This window comes from Lactuca saligna, chromosome 3 (genome assembly GCF_052625555.1).
Source record: "Lactuca saligna cultivar CGN05327 chromosome 3, ASM5262555v1, whole genome shotgun sequence".
NCBI classification, from domain to species: domain Eukaryota; kingdom Viridiplantae; phylum Streptophyta; class Magnoliopsida; order Asterales; family Asteraceae; genus Lactuca; species Lactuca saligna.
The window spans coordinates 189,471,610-189,491,453 of record NC_136419.1 but is presented as its reverse complement, the minus strand read 5'-3'; the positions used below and the strand labels follow the sequence as shown (position 1 = coordinate 189,491,453).

At 37.7% G+C, this 19,844-nt stretch overlaps 1 pseudogene; it reads right to left on the bottom strand.

The window, feature by feature from the left end:
- Window positions 1–14,716: 14,716 nt before the first annotated feature.
- On the bottom strand, window positions 14,717–14,835 carry LOC145038063 (5S ribosomal RNA; annotated as a pseudogene).
- Window positions 14,836–19,844: the final 5,009 nt, after the last annotated feature.

Sequence of the window (19,844 nt, the reverse complement as noted above, 5' to 3'; positions counted from 1 at the left end):
AAATGGATTTTGAGCTTGATGTCGAATGTCTCAGACCAGGTCGATGAGTGAACACTGGGATTTTAATTTTAGGGTCACGATCGTATTTTGATTTAGAGTTTAAACCTGAGTTCAACATTGAAAGTCAACTAGGAATGCTGATAATGAAGGGATGTTTGAAATCAATATCAATGCTTGGGTAAGTCAACGTTGACGGCTTGGAGTTTATTGGAGTAGATTACTTTTGGAATCGACTGTAATGATGGTAGGCAATAAATGAAGAACGAAAGTCAAAAGGGATATGGAATCGTATTGGAAATTTTGACAGTAAAATCCAATTTTTATGTCGAGGCTATTTGGACTTATTGTTTATGTGTTCGCTTGGTCTCAATTTCAATTGAAAATTGTATATGAATATGATTGGGTTTATCGTTTCATTATGGGTATATTAGTTATGGATTCGAAATTGGGGGCAAAATCGAATAAGCATGAATTGAAGTTTGATGTGTTTATATGGAGGAAGTTTGTGAATTTGAGTTGGATTAATGATCGATTTAGGTTAACAGTTAGATTTCGAACAATTGGATTTTGAGTTGACATCGACTGGGAATGAGGATTTGAATGGTTTAGATGGATTTTAAAAGTGAATGGTTAATAAATTTTAGTTCAATAGACGAAGCCTTGGTTGTTGATGTCGATGATGTTACTGTTCATGGATAAGCCTTCGATATGCTTCAATTACGCAAGTGATTTGGAAAAATCGGCACTTGATAGTTGAATATTTGGAGATTGGAGTTTTGAAGGTTTTGAAATCGATAGGATATTGTCGGATTTTTTTTGAAGTATCAATTGTCGAAGGTTTAACAAAATGGGGAAGAAAACATAAAAGTTTTGAAATTAGACCTTAAAGTTTCGAAGGATTAACACTTTAAACCTATATTCAAAATTTGGCCTAATTTTCGTTTTTTTGAAGAGTGGTGCAGAAATTTCGAATTCAGTCCTTAAAATTTCGAAAGTTTGACACCTTTTACCCACTTTCGACATTTGGGGTGATTTTCGAAGGTTTGAAAGAAAAGAGGCAGCAGTTTTGAAAGTAGCACCTGCAGTTTCGAAAGTTTGGCAGTTTACACCCAACTTCGAAAATGGTGTAATAAGAGTTGAGAAATGGAATAATTTTCTAATCATGCCCCTGCAGTTAATACGAATTGACGTTTTCTACTCAGTTTCGCAAATAGGGGAATGTTTCATATTTTTGGTTGTTTTGAAATTGATAATTTCTACCCAATTTTGAGAAATTTTGTCAAAGGCAGTCCGTGAACGAAGCTAAAAATTGAAGATTTTTTGGATTTTCCGGATTGAAGCAAAATGTTTATGTCATGTGTTAAGGGGGAGTTTTGGATAGAAAAATTCCAAACTATGCACTTTCTCATTCCTTTTTGGTTTTATAATCATTTTTCTATTATAAAAAGGGGAAGAAATTTATATGGAAATTCGAAAGTTGAATTTTTCATATTACGCGGACTTGAAGACCGAAGTGACCTCGAGTATTTGAAGTTTATGATATGATTGGATTGGAAATTCGGAAGTGATTTCGGTTCATGATGAGTTTGGACTTACTGAAGATTTTTGGGATGTGCTTTTATGCTCAACTTTAGGGTGATTATTTGGAGATTGAGAAACTCCTAATTATTAGTTGATGCTCGGTTCGTATGGTTTCACATTCTAGAACCCAAATTGAAGAATCATGGAAGAATTGAAGATTTGATGTTCATCTCTACATGTATCATGCTCGAGGCTCGATTTGCGTAGTTACTTGATTTTGGAAGATCGAAGCTGGTCATCCATTCCTAACTTTAAGGGGGAGAATGTTGGGTACAAAGTTATCCATGTATGACTTTGTAAATGGTTTGACTTTTGTAGGCTCACTTGCATGTGGTAAAGTTTCCTTGTGATATGAGAGATAGAGAGGGAGAGAGACATGTAAACACCTCTATATAAGCAGGGTTCATTCTACATGTAGAGGTGTGCTTGAGAGATGTAACATTGAGAGTGTTAGTGTATGTTAATTATGTAGATTTAGATATAGATCCTTTTTTGTAACACCTTTCATAAATCGAATGCATCTCTTAAACACTAAAATCACCGTGTTCATTGTGTGTTCTTTAATTCTACATGCTAAACCAATGTTTATAATTCACATCAAGAACTGATCTTGTTTATCAAGAAGAAGCATGGTTCACACCGGATGTGCATTGATTACCGGGAGTTGAACAAGTTGACGGTGAAGAACCGTTACCCACTTCCACAGATTAATGACCTCTTTGATTGGTTTCATGGTGCATCTTCATTCTCCAAGGTCTATTTGAGGTCGGGTATCATCAAATGCGGGTCAAAGAGGAGGATGTGGAGAAGACCGCGTTTCAGACACGTTATGATCATTATGAGTTTGTGGTGATGCCATTTGGGCTCACCAACGCACCTGCGACATTTATGGATTTGATGAATCGGGTATACAGGCCAATGTTCAATCAATCTTTCATTGTTTTCATTGATGATATCTTGGTGTATTCCAAGAACATGGAGCAGCATGAGGAGCAATTTCGAGAACTTCTAAGAGTTTTAAGGCGAGTACGACTGTATGCCAAGTTTTTGAAGTGAATGTTTTGGTTTCGAGAGGTCCGGTTCTTAGAGTAACTCATTAACCAGAATAGGATCTTAGTCGATCCAGCCAAGATTGAGACTGTGATGCAGTGGGAAGTTCCAAAGTTTCCCTTGAAAATCAGGAGTTTCTTGGGTTTGACAGGGTATTATCGAAGATTTATTAAGGACTTCTCGAAGATGGATGTACCCTCACTCGCTTGACGAGTTAGTTCGTGGATCTCCATTGGGGGCCTGAGCAGCAAGCCGCAATCGAGACTCTGAGACGGAAGTTATGTGAGGCCCCGGTGTTGACCCTTCTTGAGGGTGTTAAGGATTTTTTAGTATTTTGTGATGCATCCATCACCAGCTTGGGGGGAGTTCTTATGCAGTGAGGGATGCTTATTTCTTATGATTCTCAATAGTTGAATCCGCATGAGGTTCATTATCCGACACAGGATTTGGAGTTGGGAGAAGTGGTGTTTGCTCTCAAGATTTGGCGACATTATTTGTATAGGATCCGGTGTATTATCCACACGGATCACAAGAGTTTAAGATATCTCATGGATTAGCAGAATCTGAATATAAGACAATGTATGTGGCTCGATGTAGTCAAGGATTATGACTGCGAGATTCTGTATCACCTAGGGAAAGTGAATGGGGTCACTGATGCTTTCAGCTACAAGATGACTAGTTCTGCTATTTAGAGCATGTGTATGAGGATTTTGATTGATTTGTCATTATTGGATTTGATTAGGGAGGCTCAGGATAAGGGAGTAAAGAAGGGGAATTGGAAACATGAGAGACTTAAGGGTGAGATTGGTAGGTTTACTACTGATAATCGGGGATTATTGACCCGGTATGGTAGGGTTTGGGTGCTAGATTTTGGTGGGATCAGGTAGACTGTGCAGGAGGAGGCATACAAGTCCAGATTTTCGATACACCCTGGAGCTACTAAGATTTATCAGGATTTGAGGCTTAGTTACTGGTGGTTATGCATGAAGAGAGAGATAACCTGGTATATCGAGAGGTTCTTGACTTGTCAGATGGTCAAGGCCGATCACCAGAGGTCGCACGACAAGTTGCAACCATTGGAGGTTCCCATGTGGAAATGTGAACATATTACTATTGATTTCATCACCAAGTTACTTCGTTCGGCTAAGGGATTCAATGCGATATGGGTTATAGTAGATCGTTTGACCAAAAGCACCTACTTTCTAGCCATTCGAGACAGCTCCTCGACCGAGAAGTTGGCAGATTTATATGTGTGGGAGATTGTTGCCCGGCATGGTATTCCAGTCTCCATTGTGTCTAATCGAGATGTTCGGTTCACTTCTTGTTTTTGGCAAAATTTCCATGAGGAATTAGGTACGAGGTTGCATCTTAGCACTGCTTATCATTTGCAGACTAATGGGCAGAGTGAGCAGACCATTCAAATGCTTGATGATATGTTTACAGCCTGTTCCATAGATTTTGGTGGGAGTTAGGGCTCCTACTTTCCCTTAGCTAAGTTTTCATACAACAAAAGCTACAACTCCAGTATTAGTGCGCCGCCTTTCGAGATTATCTATGGAAGGAAGTGTCGTACACCAGTTTGTTAGGGAGAGATTGGTCATAGAGTCATGGGAAGGACAGAGGTAGTCATTCAGATGACAGAGCTTATTCAACAGATTAGACATAGATTGTAGACAACTCAGATTCGGTAGAAGAGATTTGTCGACAAGCGTCGATATGAGTTGGAGTTTCAGGTCGACGACATGGTTTTGCTGAAGGTATCACCCTGGAAGGGTGTAATACGCTTCAAGAAGAGGTGCAAGTTAGGGCCCCGATATATTGGCCCATTTCGAGTGATTAACATGGTTGGCAATGTAGCTTATCGATTAGATTTTCCTGAGGAGCTCAGTCAGATTCACAATACCTTCTATGTTTTGCAGCTTCGGAAGTGTGTGGCTAATGATTCAGCGATCGTTCATTTGGATGATATTCAGGTTGATGATAGCCTGAATTATGTTATGAGACTAGTGACAATTTTGGAATGGAAGACGAAGGCCTTGCACAACAAGGTGGTGTCTTTGGTCAAAGTCCAATGACAACATCGAAAGGGTTCCGAATGGACTTGGTAGCCTGAGGCAGAGATGCGAGAGCATTACCCTGAGTTGTTTACAACAACGAACTCCGAGGATGAAGTCTAGTTCAAGTGGGGGAGAATTGTAACATCTTGATTGATGTGTGTGAAACAAACTAGTTTTAATCCTCTAACTTAGACACAAAATAAACACACAAAAGGCAGTGTACCTATCGATTAGTAATATAGTTCAAGCAAGTAGGGTATCGAACACAGAGAACGGTAAACAATTAAAATAAATGCTAATATTATCTAAATAAAACAAGTAATAGAAACTGGGTTTTCTCTAGTTTTGCAAGACTAGAAACTTAAACAATTAACTAAAATTTAAACCAAGAAACTAAGAGCTAGATAAACAAAGATTCAACTAAATTCAATAACGAAGGGAACTTCTACTTAGTTCAACTCAATTGATCCTATGGTTGATATTATGGTAATAGTGCAATGGATTAATTCTTTTATTGGCTACCGATTCAAGTGATTAGATTCACGTTCACTGCACTAATCCTTATAGAACAAACTAACTCAAACAGTGGCCAGTTGTATAATTTAATTCAATTCACTAGGTTATTTATTCGGGTTAATTTGGACTTGTAATGGTTAACTAATTTGTTCCTTTAGTTAACCTCTTGTTGATGGTCATCACACAAGCTCACACATGAATTTACCTATTTTTCTATTAATTCTAGTTTCATGTTCATTAATCCTAGACATATGATAAAGTGGTCACATAAACATATGAGGTTAACAACTAAGAGATGTTCATGCAACTCAATTATCTTCCTATTAATAGAAAACTAGTTATCATTCATACATAAGGTTCTTTAACAAGCTAAAATCAACAAAATCACCAATATTAAATCAATCCTACCATAAAATCAAACCATAATCACAAATTCATCTTTCCTAAACAGAAGTTATGAGTTTTTAGCTCATATCTACAGAAAATAACAAACTAAAAACATAATCTAATGATTGAAACATGGTTTATGCAAAAGATTAAGATAAAAGTAGTGTGTTATTGCCTTTGATCTTCTTCCAAATTGATATCTAAGTTGAAATCTTGAAAATCACAGCTTCTAAGAACCCTTCTGGCCTCCAAAAATCATCCTAAAATTTCCCCATTCGTTAGGGTTCGAATGAGAAGCGTTTCTATATATATTTTATGAAAACAGGGGCTACTTGGCGAGTCCATCACTTAAAATCCTGTGTACGGCAAGGCAAAGTCAAGAATCGCGAAACTTCTGACCAACTTGCCGAGTTGATGGCCTACTCGGAGAGTCTATTTGGAATCAACATTTTCTCAAAACATGAAAGTCGTCCGAAATTGTGTCTAGTTTTCAGAACAATTTGAATCTCGTCAATCGAAGTTACGGTTCATGAGATATGGCCAAAACACTGACGAGGGGTCAAGCTGTCCAGGAACATCCTTCTTTCTTCAAAATCCAAGATCCAAGCTTCCAATCGTTAGTTCCGCTTCCTTTTCCACCCGCGCATGTCATCATTGCTGAAAAATGAAATTCTAAACTAATTAATCAACTTTTGTTCATTAAATGAGACAAAAACAACAAAAGTATTAAGATAAAGCATGGATTTTAGAGCTAAATATGCCCATATCATTGATATTGAGGTATTTCCACTTTAACCCTTTTTATGAGAATTAACGACATTTTGACCCTTAGTGACATTTTTTTGAAAGGGAATGCGTATGTTGGGCGTAAGTGGCCAGGGTGAAACCCTAATTTTTAGGGTTTAGACCCTATTTAAACATCCTTAACCCCTAAGTCTTCTTCCTTTCATCAACCTCTAGCCCCATTTTAACCATTTTGTAAACCCTAATTCATTTTGAGCATTCTTGAGCCATTATTGTGTGTGTTTTGGTGTTCATAAAGGAAGAAGAAGGAAAAAAGAACGACTTGGATGCTTGGAACAACCTTGGATCTGGAAGTTTTCACCCTCCTGCATCTTCAGAAGGTATAAAGTGTTGGATTAGATGTCTACGCCCATAACTATAATTGGTATGTACTTTATTTGATGGTAGCCTGGTCCTTTTGGGTTGCCTTCACACTGACAACTCGACAGGATGACTATTGGAGAGAGAGGCTGATCCTATTATTAAGAATAATAAATTGGTGCATAAATATGATTTATTAATATATTATAAGAATAATATATTAATTAGAAATCAAATTATGAATTATTATTTAATCAAAAATTAATTTGGAATTAATTTTGGGATTAAAGGAATTGATTAAAAGTGCAGGGGCTATTTTGTAATTATTTGATAGTTAAGGTTTTGGGCCATTGGATGGCCCTTATTAGGGAGGTCCGAAAATCCTTAGAAGGTTCTAGGTATTTTTTATTCCAAGGCCTAAAGTAAGGGAGTCGATGGACTTGCTTAGGCCCTAAGCTAATGAATTAGGGTTTCCACCTTAAAACAATAGCTAGCCTCAAGTATAAATAGACCCTTTGGCCTCTTGATTTTGTGCACCCTCTTGGAACCCTAGAAGAGCCAAAATTTTGGGCAAGCTACTCCTCTCTCCTTTCTCTCATATTCATCTTCTTGCCCCTAGTGTGTTTGTGAGCCATTAGAGGTACTACAGTTGTGGTACTTGTTCTCAAAAGCAAGGATCTTAAAGTTTGAGATGTTATTACTATATATATCAAAAAAGGTATGTGATATAATCTTTCATACGTGATTTTAGAAAATATTAGATACATATTAGGTTTTTATATTTGTTTTAATTTGTTGTATGAAAGGAAAGCAACCCATCGCGTACATTGGGTGTAATCCAGGTACGCCGCATGTATAAGGTTAGCTGGCCTATATTTGGACAACCTCAAGTACGCTAAGTGTTTAACATACTCAACTATGTTGACTTTGATCAGGATTTGACCAGGTTTAACCTGAGGGTAATTTGATTATTTTTAGTTGTATTTGAGAGTGGTCATTATTTGATGAATAGGTGACCCGTATGGCTGATACTCAGAGTTGTTTTCTGTTCGACGATATTTTAAGATTGAGACATGAGTTTTCCTCAATGTGCTTATGGGTCGAAGGCGCCAATGTCGGCCTACTAGATTGTGTATCCTAGTATATATGATATCAATATGTTGTATTGATCTGTTAGATCTGTATCCTAGTATATAGGATGTTGCTATGCGATAGTGATTTGTAGATCTGTTTGTTTGTCTACTGACTAGTTATAAGATTATCTGTTATTATATATGTTATTTGTTAAGTATATGTCAATATGATATGGTGGGGTTGAGGTTGTACTATTTTGTGTTGTCGGTCAACAGACCAAGGCATTCCAACCGAAAGGTGGTGGGCGGGAGGTAATCTAACTAGGAGGTTGTGGACCCAGTATGCATTGGAAATCCAACCAAAAGGTTTTGGGCCAGTGCATTCCAACCGAAAGGTTGTGGCCGAGGGTAATCCAACTGAAAGGTTGTGGACCCGATACCTGTTTGGTTATATGTTTGTGTGGTGGTACTTTGGGGGAACTCACTAAGCTTTAGGTTACAATTTTAGTTTATTGTTTTAGGTACTTCAGATGACCGTGGCGAGACAAAGGCGTGATCGTGCACATCCTTCAGATTATGTTATTTAGATTTTGGGATACTCTGATTATTGATTAGCACTTTTGAAACATTGGTTTTGTAAACAAATATGGTTATTGGGATGTTTTTGAAAAATTTTAAATTTACTCTGATCATATGGATGTTACATTTCCAAGCAAATTGAAGAAAGGAATTCTTGATTATTTACAATAATAATCAAAATGGTATGTATGTAAACCCTAATCCTTGTAATTTCGATTATAGTTGGTTCGGCTTAGTGTTTATCATGTTCAATTGTTTATTGCTTTTAATAGATAAAACTTAGTGCAATGTCCTAAAAATAAGATCATAAAATTTCATTTTTAATCAAATAAAAACAGTGCTCCAAACATTATCCATACAAGTTTAACAAAGTGTATGCGTATTGTTTCAAATCAGAGTACATTGTAAAATGCAGAAACACGTGGTGTGTGCCCTGTAATCATCCGTAGCTCCCTTGTTTGAAAATCGTAGTACCTGAAACACAACTGAAAACCGTAAGTACAAAGCTTAGTGAGTTCCCCTAACATACCACATACAACACAAATATACTGTCAAGCATATCTGAGTGCTCGACCTACCCTGCCGAGTATATATGGGTGCTTGACCTACCATGCCAGGTATATTTGGGTGCCCGACCTACCCTGTCGAGCATATCTGGGTGCTCGACCTACCCTGTCGGGCATATCTGGGTGCCCGACCTACCCTTCGGTCTATTCTAACTAGTTACGGGGTCTATTTCACCCTACCACTATCACATAATAACAACACAAACATATTGTCAAGCATATATGGGTGCCCGACCTACCCTCCGGTCTATTTCAACACAAACATGTATGTATATATGTATGTATGTATGTATGTATGTATGTATGTATGTATGTATGTATGTATGTATGTATGTATGTATGTATATATGCCCAATTTTCCAAATTGGGCCCAAACCCTTACATGTGCCTTTCCTTAAAACCATTTACTTTTTCTAATCCAAAACACATATTCATAACTAGCCCAATAAAATCCCAAGCAATACAAGCCCAAATGATATCCCAAACCCGAAATGACATTATAAGGCCCAAATACCCCAATTAGGCCCAAATACATCATAGACCTATTCCGAGAAGGCCCAATATCCAAAAGGCCTAAAATACTGAATGATCAACCCTAGTCAACTCCTGGTCCAAGGTCCAAAGCCCAAAAAGTCAAAAATCCAAGAAAACCTAACATGGTCGAGTACACCCCACGTACTCAACCGGTACGCCCATCATACACCCCTTGGGTCCAGTACGTGCAGCGTACCAGATAGGTACGCCCAATGTACTCCTCTGAGTCCCAACCATCTCCATAAAGCACTTAATCACTATAGTCCTTGCTCCAAACTCTCAGATATGATTCCCATAGATGACTTATTATGTAAAGTTGGCAACTTTACTTACATATGTGGCTTAATGAGACTCTAGAGCTCAAAGGAGCTTAATAAAAGGTCTTAACACACACATGAGTCCAAGTAAACCATAAAGATCAAATTTGTATGCCTTTGGGATACATAAAACGTCCATATCCACAATATCAAACTTATGAAACAACTATAGCTCACAAGAACCATCAAAATAGGCTAAAATGGCTAAGAACAAACCCAAACGTAGATCTATGAAATGAGAAGATAAGATCAAAGTTTTTTACCTCCAATGGATTGCAAAATTTGAAAATCCTCTGGATCTAAAAGCTCCTTTCAGGCGGTGATTCTTCAATAAACTCCAAGCTCTTTAAAGTGTACAAAAATACCCCAACAATCCTTCACAATGATTTAAATGCTCCAATATATGGCTAAAGGTTGACTTTTAGGGTTTAGGAGGCTGACGAGTGGATACAAGATGAGGCTTGTGAAAGAAATGAGGTTTAAATAGGGTTAAGGGTCCAAATTTAGGGTTTCATGGCTGAAGGGAGTAGGCCCCGTGTACCCCTTGGTACGCTCAACGTACTCAAAGACCACCCACATCAACTTTTCTTGGTACGCCCTGCGTATACATCTAGTACGTCCCTCGTACTAGATGGCCCTCCAAAATGCTCAACTTTGTTCGACTATAACTCCTTCACCCCAAGTCCGTTTACAACGAACTTTATATCCACGGAAAGGTAGCGAGAAGCCCTACACTTCTAACAACATATCCAATCCTTAAAACCTCTGGAATAAAACCTGAAATCCATAAAATTCTATACCCTTAGCCTCCAAAGACACAATCTGTCACACGCCAAAACCGAGAACGACGGAAACGTTCTGAGGCGGAGGACGTCATGTAATGTATCACAACAATGCAAAGTAGTAAACAAGCAACAACATCATCCATTGCATTAATAGTATAATTTTATTTACAAGTGTGTTCTTTCATAGTATAGGACAACATAATGAACAATCAAAATAAAATAGGAGTCTTGATTTCTCCGTCTTCACCAAACCTTGTCGTCGTACCTATCTATTTGTGACCTGAGAATACAAGTTATTTTGAAAGCGAGTATCAGCAATAAAGCTGGTGAATTCATAAGTATTAATGTGTCTTTGATTTGTAATACTGGAAATAAAGACTTGTAAACATTTGGAAAAAGTTTGTATAAGTATGAACTGTTTGAAAGTAGTTGAAAACGTTTGAACACCCTAGCAAATCCCGATGATTTCTATTAGTATAAAAAGTAGTCTTCTACCAAGACCTAACTGTTTTGAAAGTAGCCTTCTACCATGACTATACTATTTTGAAAGTAGCCTTCTACCAAGACTAGACTGTACGCCTATTGATATTATTTTCTACCTCATCGATTATGTGAATGTGGCACATGGTAAAGGTATTAATAATATATTACCCGAATTTTTAATCCGTTTGCAATTGTCGTATGCAAAGTGTAAGTACTGTAGTATTTGTAATAAGTGACTACTTTGTATTAATTTGCCTTAAATGAGGGTTAAGTTATAATGTGATGGCTAGAACCCATACTATACGCTCTCTATCAGGAGATTCTGGGAACCAAACACGAACCTGCATTTCTACAAGCCGTGAACATCCACATTACTATGATCATGTATACACAATATAATAATCACAATGCATAGTGATTCATTGGTATAGTTAGATCTTGAACTTGTTCCATGCTATAACACCTTGTTATGTTATCTCTGTTATCGTGTATTGTAAGTGTAATCGTGTAAGCGTATCTATGTAAACGTATTCATGTAAGCGTATCTAAGTAAACGTATTCATGTAAGCGTATCTATGTAAACGTATTCATGTATGCGTATCTATGTATACGTTTTCATGTAAGCTTATTCATGTAACATGTAATGTATTAGTATAGACTCATGAATGAACTGACTCTTGTGTGATTCCTTGTACTTGGAATGGTAAATAGTATCTCCAAACTATACCTATTATAGTTACTAGTGACGTACGAGTTTAACCGGGAGTATACCTTTGCTACCCAAAGGTACTGAACTGACTCAGGGAACCTTTATACCTATATATGCATACATGATATATAATTAATATTTAGACGACATTCGGATGAGCAACCAATGCCCTAAGGCCACATCCCAATGAGCAAAAGGAAATAAAGCGAGCTAGTCGTCCTAAGTCATTTAAACATTATTTATATAACTATACATATCTCGGCATGCATTTTACAATATAAAAGCATAAAAGAAGTTTTGTAAAACCTTTGAAAAGTTTAATACTAAGAAACGATGACTTGATGTCAGTTTATAAAATGATTTGAAAGAATTTGTTTGATAAGATAGTTTAAGTATAAGAAAAACCTTTGTTTGAAAACACATTTGTAACAGAGTTTGAAAGGAAACTTATAGTATGTAAGACAGTTTGATAAAGAGTTTTAAACATGTAAAAACGTTTAAGAAAGTCATTTGAAGAAATCTGTTTGGTAAAACAGTTAACGTATAGTAAATCCATTTGCATGCTAGTTATTAATCACATGTGATTGATATAATAACTAAACATGATTCAACTTGTATTACCCCCCCCCCCCATAAAGAATTTATAAACATTTAAAAACATTTAAAAGGTTAATTAAGGGGTATGAACTCACCTGCAGCGAGTGGATCAGATGAAAGTGTCGGACACGTGTTCCGTGTCAAGTGAAGACTTAAACACACACAATGATCCTAATAACATATGAAGACATATGTATATATATAATTAGTGTTTATTACACCAATTAAACATGTATAAACATCCTAATGTGAGGAAAACACTTTGGTCAAAGTGTTAGGAGGCTATCGGGTTGCAACAAAGGAGTGCATGGCCTTATACGGTAGTTTATGGTCAATGGACCATGTCTTAAGGAGTTTGCGGCCCAGGGGAGTTTACTCTTGGCCGTAAACTCTCAGTTAGGTCACCAAATGAGGCTCAAAACTATCATAACTTAAGTGGTTAAGTGCTCCAAGGCTTAAACAAGAGGTTGGGTGGGTTTAAGGTCCAAGAATGGCCTTGTATGGTGTTTGCGGCCCTGGGACCAGTTACCCATGAGTTTATGGCTGTAAACTCATGGTATAAAGTACCAAATCATGTAATGAAGTCCCTAGTTCAATGGCATAAGTTTCTATGCTAAGTTCCAAGGCTCACTAAGGGGTTAGGGTGTCATTTGCACCCTTAAAAGGGGTTTACGGCCCAAGAACATGTCTTGGCCGTAAAATCCTTGAATCCTGTGATTCCTTATGTTTTCTAAGCCTTAAACAGGATAAACCTAGTATATAATGAGTTATAACAAGAGTACTTACGATCTAGGAGCTTGAATGGTCGGTTTTGGCCAAGAGCACGAGTGTGTGTTCTTGGTGGAACTTGAAGATCTACAAAATGGAATGATTTCATGGATGAAATCATGTAAGATTACTAGTTTATGCAAGATAACAACTAGTTAAGACAATAAGCTTACAAGTTTTGAACAAAGGAGGAAAGGAATGAACAAAGGGGCTAGAACTTGACCTTATAGGAGGCGTTTATGGCCGTAAACTCCGTGGTGGTGGCTATGAATTCCTGGTTAAGATGTTCCGAACTTGTTCTTTGAGCTATAGATTCAGCAGATAAACCCCGATACTTATTCCTTAAGTGTACAAGGTTCAAAACGCTCAAATAAACTCATAATTGTGCTAAAAGATAACAACAATGAGTTTTACTTTTAATGAAGTGTTAGACTGAACTGGATGGAAAATTTCGGGTTGTCACATCATCCCACCGTTAGAGGGAATTTCTTCCCGAAATTAGAATTTAGGTAAAGAGTAGGTATGAATAATCGAGCAAGGAGGTGGGGATACTTCCTACTCGATTGGTTCTCGCACTCCCAAGTGAATTTGGGTCCTCGGTTGGTATCCCAACGAACCTTCACCATTGGGAGGCATCGTTGCTTCATCTGCTTGACCTCTCGATCGATGGTCACTACAGTTCTTCTACAAAGGCAAGGATCTCGTTGATCTTGATCTCGTCGAGTGGGATTACGGGAGTCTTGACGGAAAGGTACGTTTTCAAGTTCCAGACGTGAAGGGTAAGGTGTACGTTACTGATTTCGCAGTGTTGGTTGGGTTTATGAGTTATAGGGCCGATTCGGGTAAGAATCTCGGAGGTCCTAACTCTCTTGGATTTAGCTCTCCACGCTTTCCGAAGCGTATCAAGCCTTCCCAAAGTGAGACTTCCAAAAGGATTTGGTCTCTGACTTGGAATCCCAAAGGTTTCTTCCTCTTACTTCTCTTCCCAGTTAACGGCCACTCCCTTCTGATTCAAAGTCGTAAGAGGTTTCAAAATCTGCGAGGAGTCCTAAATGAACTACGATAGTAGGTCAGCGAGACTTAGAATTCGGCGAATTCCGTAAGCATCTTCAGTGATGACAAATTCTCAACGGTTTTGATCCTTGGAAGGGTCCTCAAGAATTCCCACATCACTAATAGTGTGTCTTAGGAATTCGACTCTTCAATTCTAAAACTCGTATTTAGAGAATTTCACGAAGAGTTTCTCTGATCATAATGTTTCCATGGTTTGTTGTAGATGCTCTTTATGATTTCCTTCTTACTACGAGGGTAGATAAGTAAGTCATTTACAAGGACATGACGAACCGATCCAAGTAAGAATGGCGTACCCTATTCATTAAGTTCATGAATACTACGGGCGTATTGGTCCTATCCGAAGGATATCACTACGGACTTGTAGTGTCCGTATCGAGTTTGAAAGATTGTCCTCGGAACATCCTTCACTAACACTCGCAACTGGTGATATTTGGATCTTGGGTCCATTTCTGAAATGCACCTCGTTCCTTGCGGTTGATCAACCAATTCATTTATGCGAGGCAGAAGGTAACGATTTCTAATGGAAGTCCTGTCGAAGTCTGCACTACGAGGACTTCCCATGGTGTTACCCACCATAGTACTTCTCTCGCCTAAGCATGTTTAACTGTGGAGTTCTGATGGGATCCGGTGCATTAGCGTTGGTATGATCGCCTAAGCATGTTTGTTAACTTGTCGGATCGTTACCACGATCAGGATTGTCAATTCCTTTGTCAGCTTTGTTTGCATTGTTAGCGTTGCGGTTCGCAAGGACAGCTGCCACGGCAGCCGTCACGGTAGCTGTAACTACGGCTTGGAAAGTAACAGCGTCCATAGGAAAGGCAGGGGTTTCATTGTTCGGCTGACTATTTTCGGATGACGACATGATTCTGTAACACGAAAGAAAAGGAGTTTGTGAGCTATTATGGTTGAACTTAGATGTAGTCCGATCGTTCATGAAAAGAGTAAGAGTATGTTCACGAAGGTTTGACCTACATCCCTATGATGCAGTCCTAGTAAAGAGTAGAAGTAAGTTCGTAGAATGGTCTCAAGACGTTTGTCGTTCAAGCCGAGGTACTATAGGTTGGTGGATAATATGATTAAACCACTGAAAGAGACTTGAAAATGATTCCAGAGTTAACTTACTATAGTCCAATGACTTGACTAAAGAAAGTTTCTGATAGACTCCAATGAAGGTATGATGAAAGCATTTGAATAAAGAGTGACACGAACGTTAGTCGATTGTCAATATCATCGATGTTTAAGATGTAATAAGTTCAGAAAAAATTGACCTTGTAATAGGTCTTACATCACATCTAAATTAGAAAAGTCTTTAACATCATAAAGACCTAACCAAAAGTACTTACAGTACAAGGTAGTCACATAGAAAAGTGCTACACATAACATAGACATGAATACGATTCTATAAAACAAAGAAGGAAGTAAAGTATCTCCTAGTGGCGACGGTCACCCCTATGGTGAACCCTTAGTTCAGCTAGTTGACGTTCCATATCAAGCAGGTATCGTTCGTATACCCTCTGACGTACTCGGAGCTCTATGACTTTGGCTTAGGTTTCAGCTAGTGCTTGCAGTAGGGTTTTGTGGTCTCTCTCAGATCTCTCACGAGCATGCTCAAGGTTATTGGTGTGAAGGATATGTATTCCTCCATTGGTATCAACTTCTGCGATACGATGTAGAGCTGTCTTGCCCTAAATTACGTTTCGGGCAACTCTACGGATCAGATTGGTAGAACTCTGTCTGCTGAGCTCCCTTTGTTTACGTTGTAGAAGCTTCGGTCTCCATTAAACAACATAGGTTGATCTTGCTCTTCGCTCCATATTTCCAAGCATTCTACCCAAGGAGGTGTTGGGCCATGAAAGTCGGACGAGGGTTAGGATTTGGAATGGGAGCTACCGGGGGTAGGTTCTCAACCTCGGGTTCGGAGTTATCATCATCCGAAAGGTCTTCAACATGGTGATCATTCAAAGGGATTGGATGATCATTCTCAGGTTCTTCTCCAAACCATCCAGCATTGCCTTCATTCGGAAGGTACGGGTCACCATGGGGATGGAGTCCAACCATGTTATCAACGCGAGAATTGGGGTAAGGAAATAATTATTAGATGAGCTATCTAGATAATTATTAGAAAATCTTCATTATTTACATCACTATTTGTAAAGTGCATACCAGTCATATGTAATCAAAACAAGATAAGCCTTCGAATAAGTGACCTTAACTCCAAATTCACAAGGAACCGGGGTAAAGCAAAAATTTCACAGATTCTAAGTCTATAACATCCTAGTTACATATAACCTTAGTGTATCCACTTAGCAACTATCAACTTAGTAATGAAGATCCTTTTTAGTTCTCAAGTAAGTAATTATAGTAACACAAAACACCCCTATGGTATTTTAGACCTAGGTTCTGTTATAATGTTCTCATTGTAGTAGTGTTGGTAAGTTTTTAGACTTGTTGACACATCACAACCATTCTTCGGCATGTGCTAATCACTCCTCGAAACATCATAGTTGATCAGGCTATGCCACTCCCAAGACTGACCATACATCCCCGAGCTTACCTGTGATATTCAACAATCGTAATACTTTTGTTCTTGTCATTGTGACACAAATTTTAGTATGAATGCAGGCACGTATACTTTGTTAAATATTTTATTATTTAAAAGTATAAACTCTTGGTTAGAGTATTTTTAATTCCATTGTATTTATAGTTAGTATATCTTTTATGGGTTGATATACTTAATTCACTATAAACAATGCTCTGATACCAATCTGTCACACCCCAAAACCGAGAACGGTGGAAATGTTCTGGGGCGGAGGACGTCATGTAATGTATCACAACAATGCAAAGTAGTAAACAAGCAACAACATCATCCATTGCATTAATAGTATAATTTTATTTACAAGTGTGTTCTTTCATAGTATAGGACAACATAATGAACAATCAAAATAAAATAGGAGTCTTGATTTCTCCGTCTTCACCAAACCTTGTCGTCGTACCTATCTATTTGTGACCTGAGAATACAAGTTATTTTGAAAGCGAGTATCATCAATAAAGCTGGTGAATTCATAAGTATTAATGTGTCTTTGATTTGTAATACTGGAAATAAAGACTTGTAAACATTTGGAAAAAGTTTGTATAAGTATGAACTGTTTGAAAGTAGTTGAAAACGTTTGAACACCCTAGCAAATCCCGATGATTTCTATTAGTATAAAAAGTAGTCTTCTACCAAGACCTAACTGTTTTGAAAGTAGCCTTCTACCATGACTATACTATTTTGAAAGTAGCCTTCTACCAAGACTAGACTGTACGCCTATTGATATTATTTTCTACCTCATCGATTATGTGAATGTGGCACATGGTAAAGGTATTAATAATATATTACCCGAATTTTTAATCCGTTTGCAATTGTCGTATGCAAAGTGTAAGTACTGTAGTATTTGTAATAAGTGACTACTTTGTATTAATTTGCCTTAAATGAGGGTTAAGTTATAATGTGATGGCTAGAACCCATACTATACGCTCTCTATCAGGAGATTCTGGGAACCAAACACGAACCTGCATTTCTACAAGCCGTGAACATCCACATTACTATGATCATGTATACACAATATAATAATCACAATGCAGAGTGATTCATTGGTATAGTTAGATCCTGAACTTGTTCCATGCTATAACACCTAGTTATGTTAGCTCTGTTATCGTTTATTGTAAGTGTAATCGTGTAAGCATATCTATGTAAACGTATTCATGTAAGCATATCTATGTAAACGTAACTATGTAAACGTATTCAGGTAAGCGTATTCATGTAACATGTAATGTATTTGTATAGACTCATGAATAAACTGACTCTTATGTGATTCCTTGTACATGGAATGGTAAATAGTATCTCCTAACTATACCTATTATAGTTACTAGTGACGTACGAGTTTAACCGGGGGTATACCTTTGCTACCCACAGGTACTGAACTGACTCAAGGAACCTTTATACCTATATATGTATACATGATATATAATTAATATTTAGACGACATTCGGACGAGCAACCGATGCCCTAAGGCCACATCCCAACGAGGAAAAGGAAATAAAGCGAGCTAGTCGTCCTAAGTCCTTTAAACATTATTTATATAACTATACATATATAGGCATGCACTTTACAATATAAAAGCGTTAAAGAAGTTTTATAAAACCTTTGAAAAGTTTAATACTAAGAAACGATGACTTGATGTCAGTTTATAAAACGATTTGAAAGAATTTGTTTGATAAGACAGTTTAAGTATAAGGAAAACCTTTGTTTGAAAACACATTTGTAACAGAGTTTGAAAGGAAACTTATAGTATGTAAGACAGTTTGATAAAGAGTTTTAAACATGTAAAAACGTTTAAGAAAGTCATTTGAAGAAATCTGTTTGGTAAAACAGTTAACGTATAGTAAATCCATTTGCATGCTAGTTATTAATCACATGTGATTGATATAATAACTAAACATGATTCAACTTGTATTCCCCCCATAAAGCATTTATAAACATTTAAAAACATTTAAAAGGTTAATTAAGGGGTATGAACTCACCTGCAGCGAGTGGATCGGATGGAAGCGTCGGACATGTGTTCGGTGTAAAGTGAAGACTTAAACACACACAATGATCCTAATAACATATGAAGACACATGTATATATATAATTAGTGTTTATTACACCAATTAAACATATATAAACATCCTAATGTGAGGAAAACACTTTGGTCAAAGTGTTAGGAGGCTATCGGGTTGCAACAAAGGAGTGCAAGGCCTTATACGGGAGTTTATGGTCAATGGACCATGTCTTAAGGAGTTTGCGGCCCAGGGGAGTTTACTCTTGGCCATAAACTCTCAATTGGGTCACCAAATGAGGCTCAAAACTATCATAACTTAAGTGGTTAAGTGCTCCAAGGCTTAAACAAGAGGTTAGGTGGGTTTAAGGTCCAAGAATGGCCTTATATGGTGTTTGCAGCCCTAGGACCACTTCCCCATGAGTTTACGGTCGTAAACTCATGGTATAAAGTACCAAATCATGTAATGAAGTCCCTAGTTCAATGGTATAAGGTTATATGCTAAGTTCCAAGGCTCATTAAGGGGTTAGGGTGTCATTTGCACCCTTAAAAGGGGTTTACGGCCTAAGAACATGTCTTGGCCGTAAACTCCTTGAATCCTGTGATTCCTTATGTTTTCTAAGCCTTAAACATGATAATCCTAGTGTACAATGAGTTAGAACAAGAGTACTTACGATCTAGGAGCTTGAATGGTCAGTTTTGGCCAAGAACACGAGTGTGTGTTCTTGGTGGAACTTGAAGATCTACAAAATGGAATGATTTCATGGATGAAATCATGTAAGATTACTAGTTTATGCAAGATAACAACTAGTTAAGACAATAAGCTTATGAGTTTTGAATATCGGGGATGAAGATCGGGATGATACTTGAGAGGATTTGGGCCAAGAGGAGGAAAGGAATGAACAAAGTGGCCAGAACTTGACCTTATAGGAGGAGTTTACGACCCACATGGAGTTTATGGCCATAAACTCCATGGTGGTGGCCGTGAACTCCTGGTTAAGATGTTCCAGACTTGTTCTTTGAACTATAGATTCAACAAATAAACCCCAACACTTATTCCTTAAGTGTACAAGGTTCAGAACGC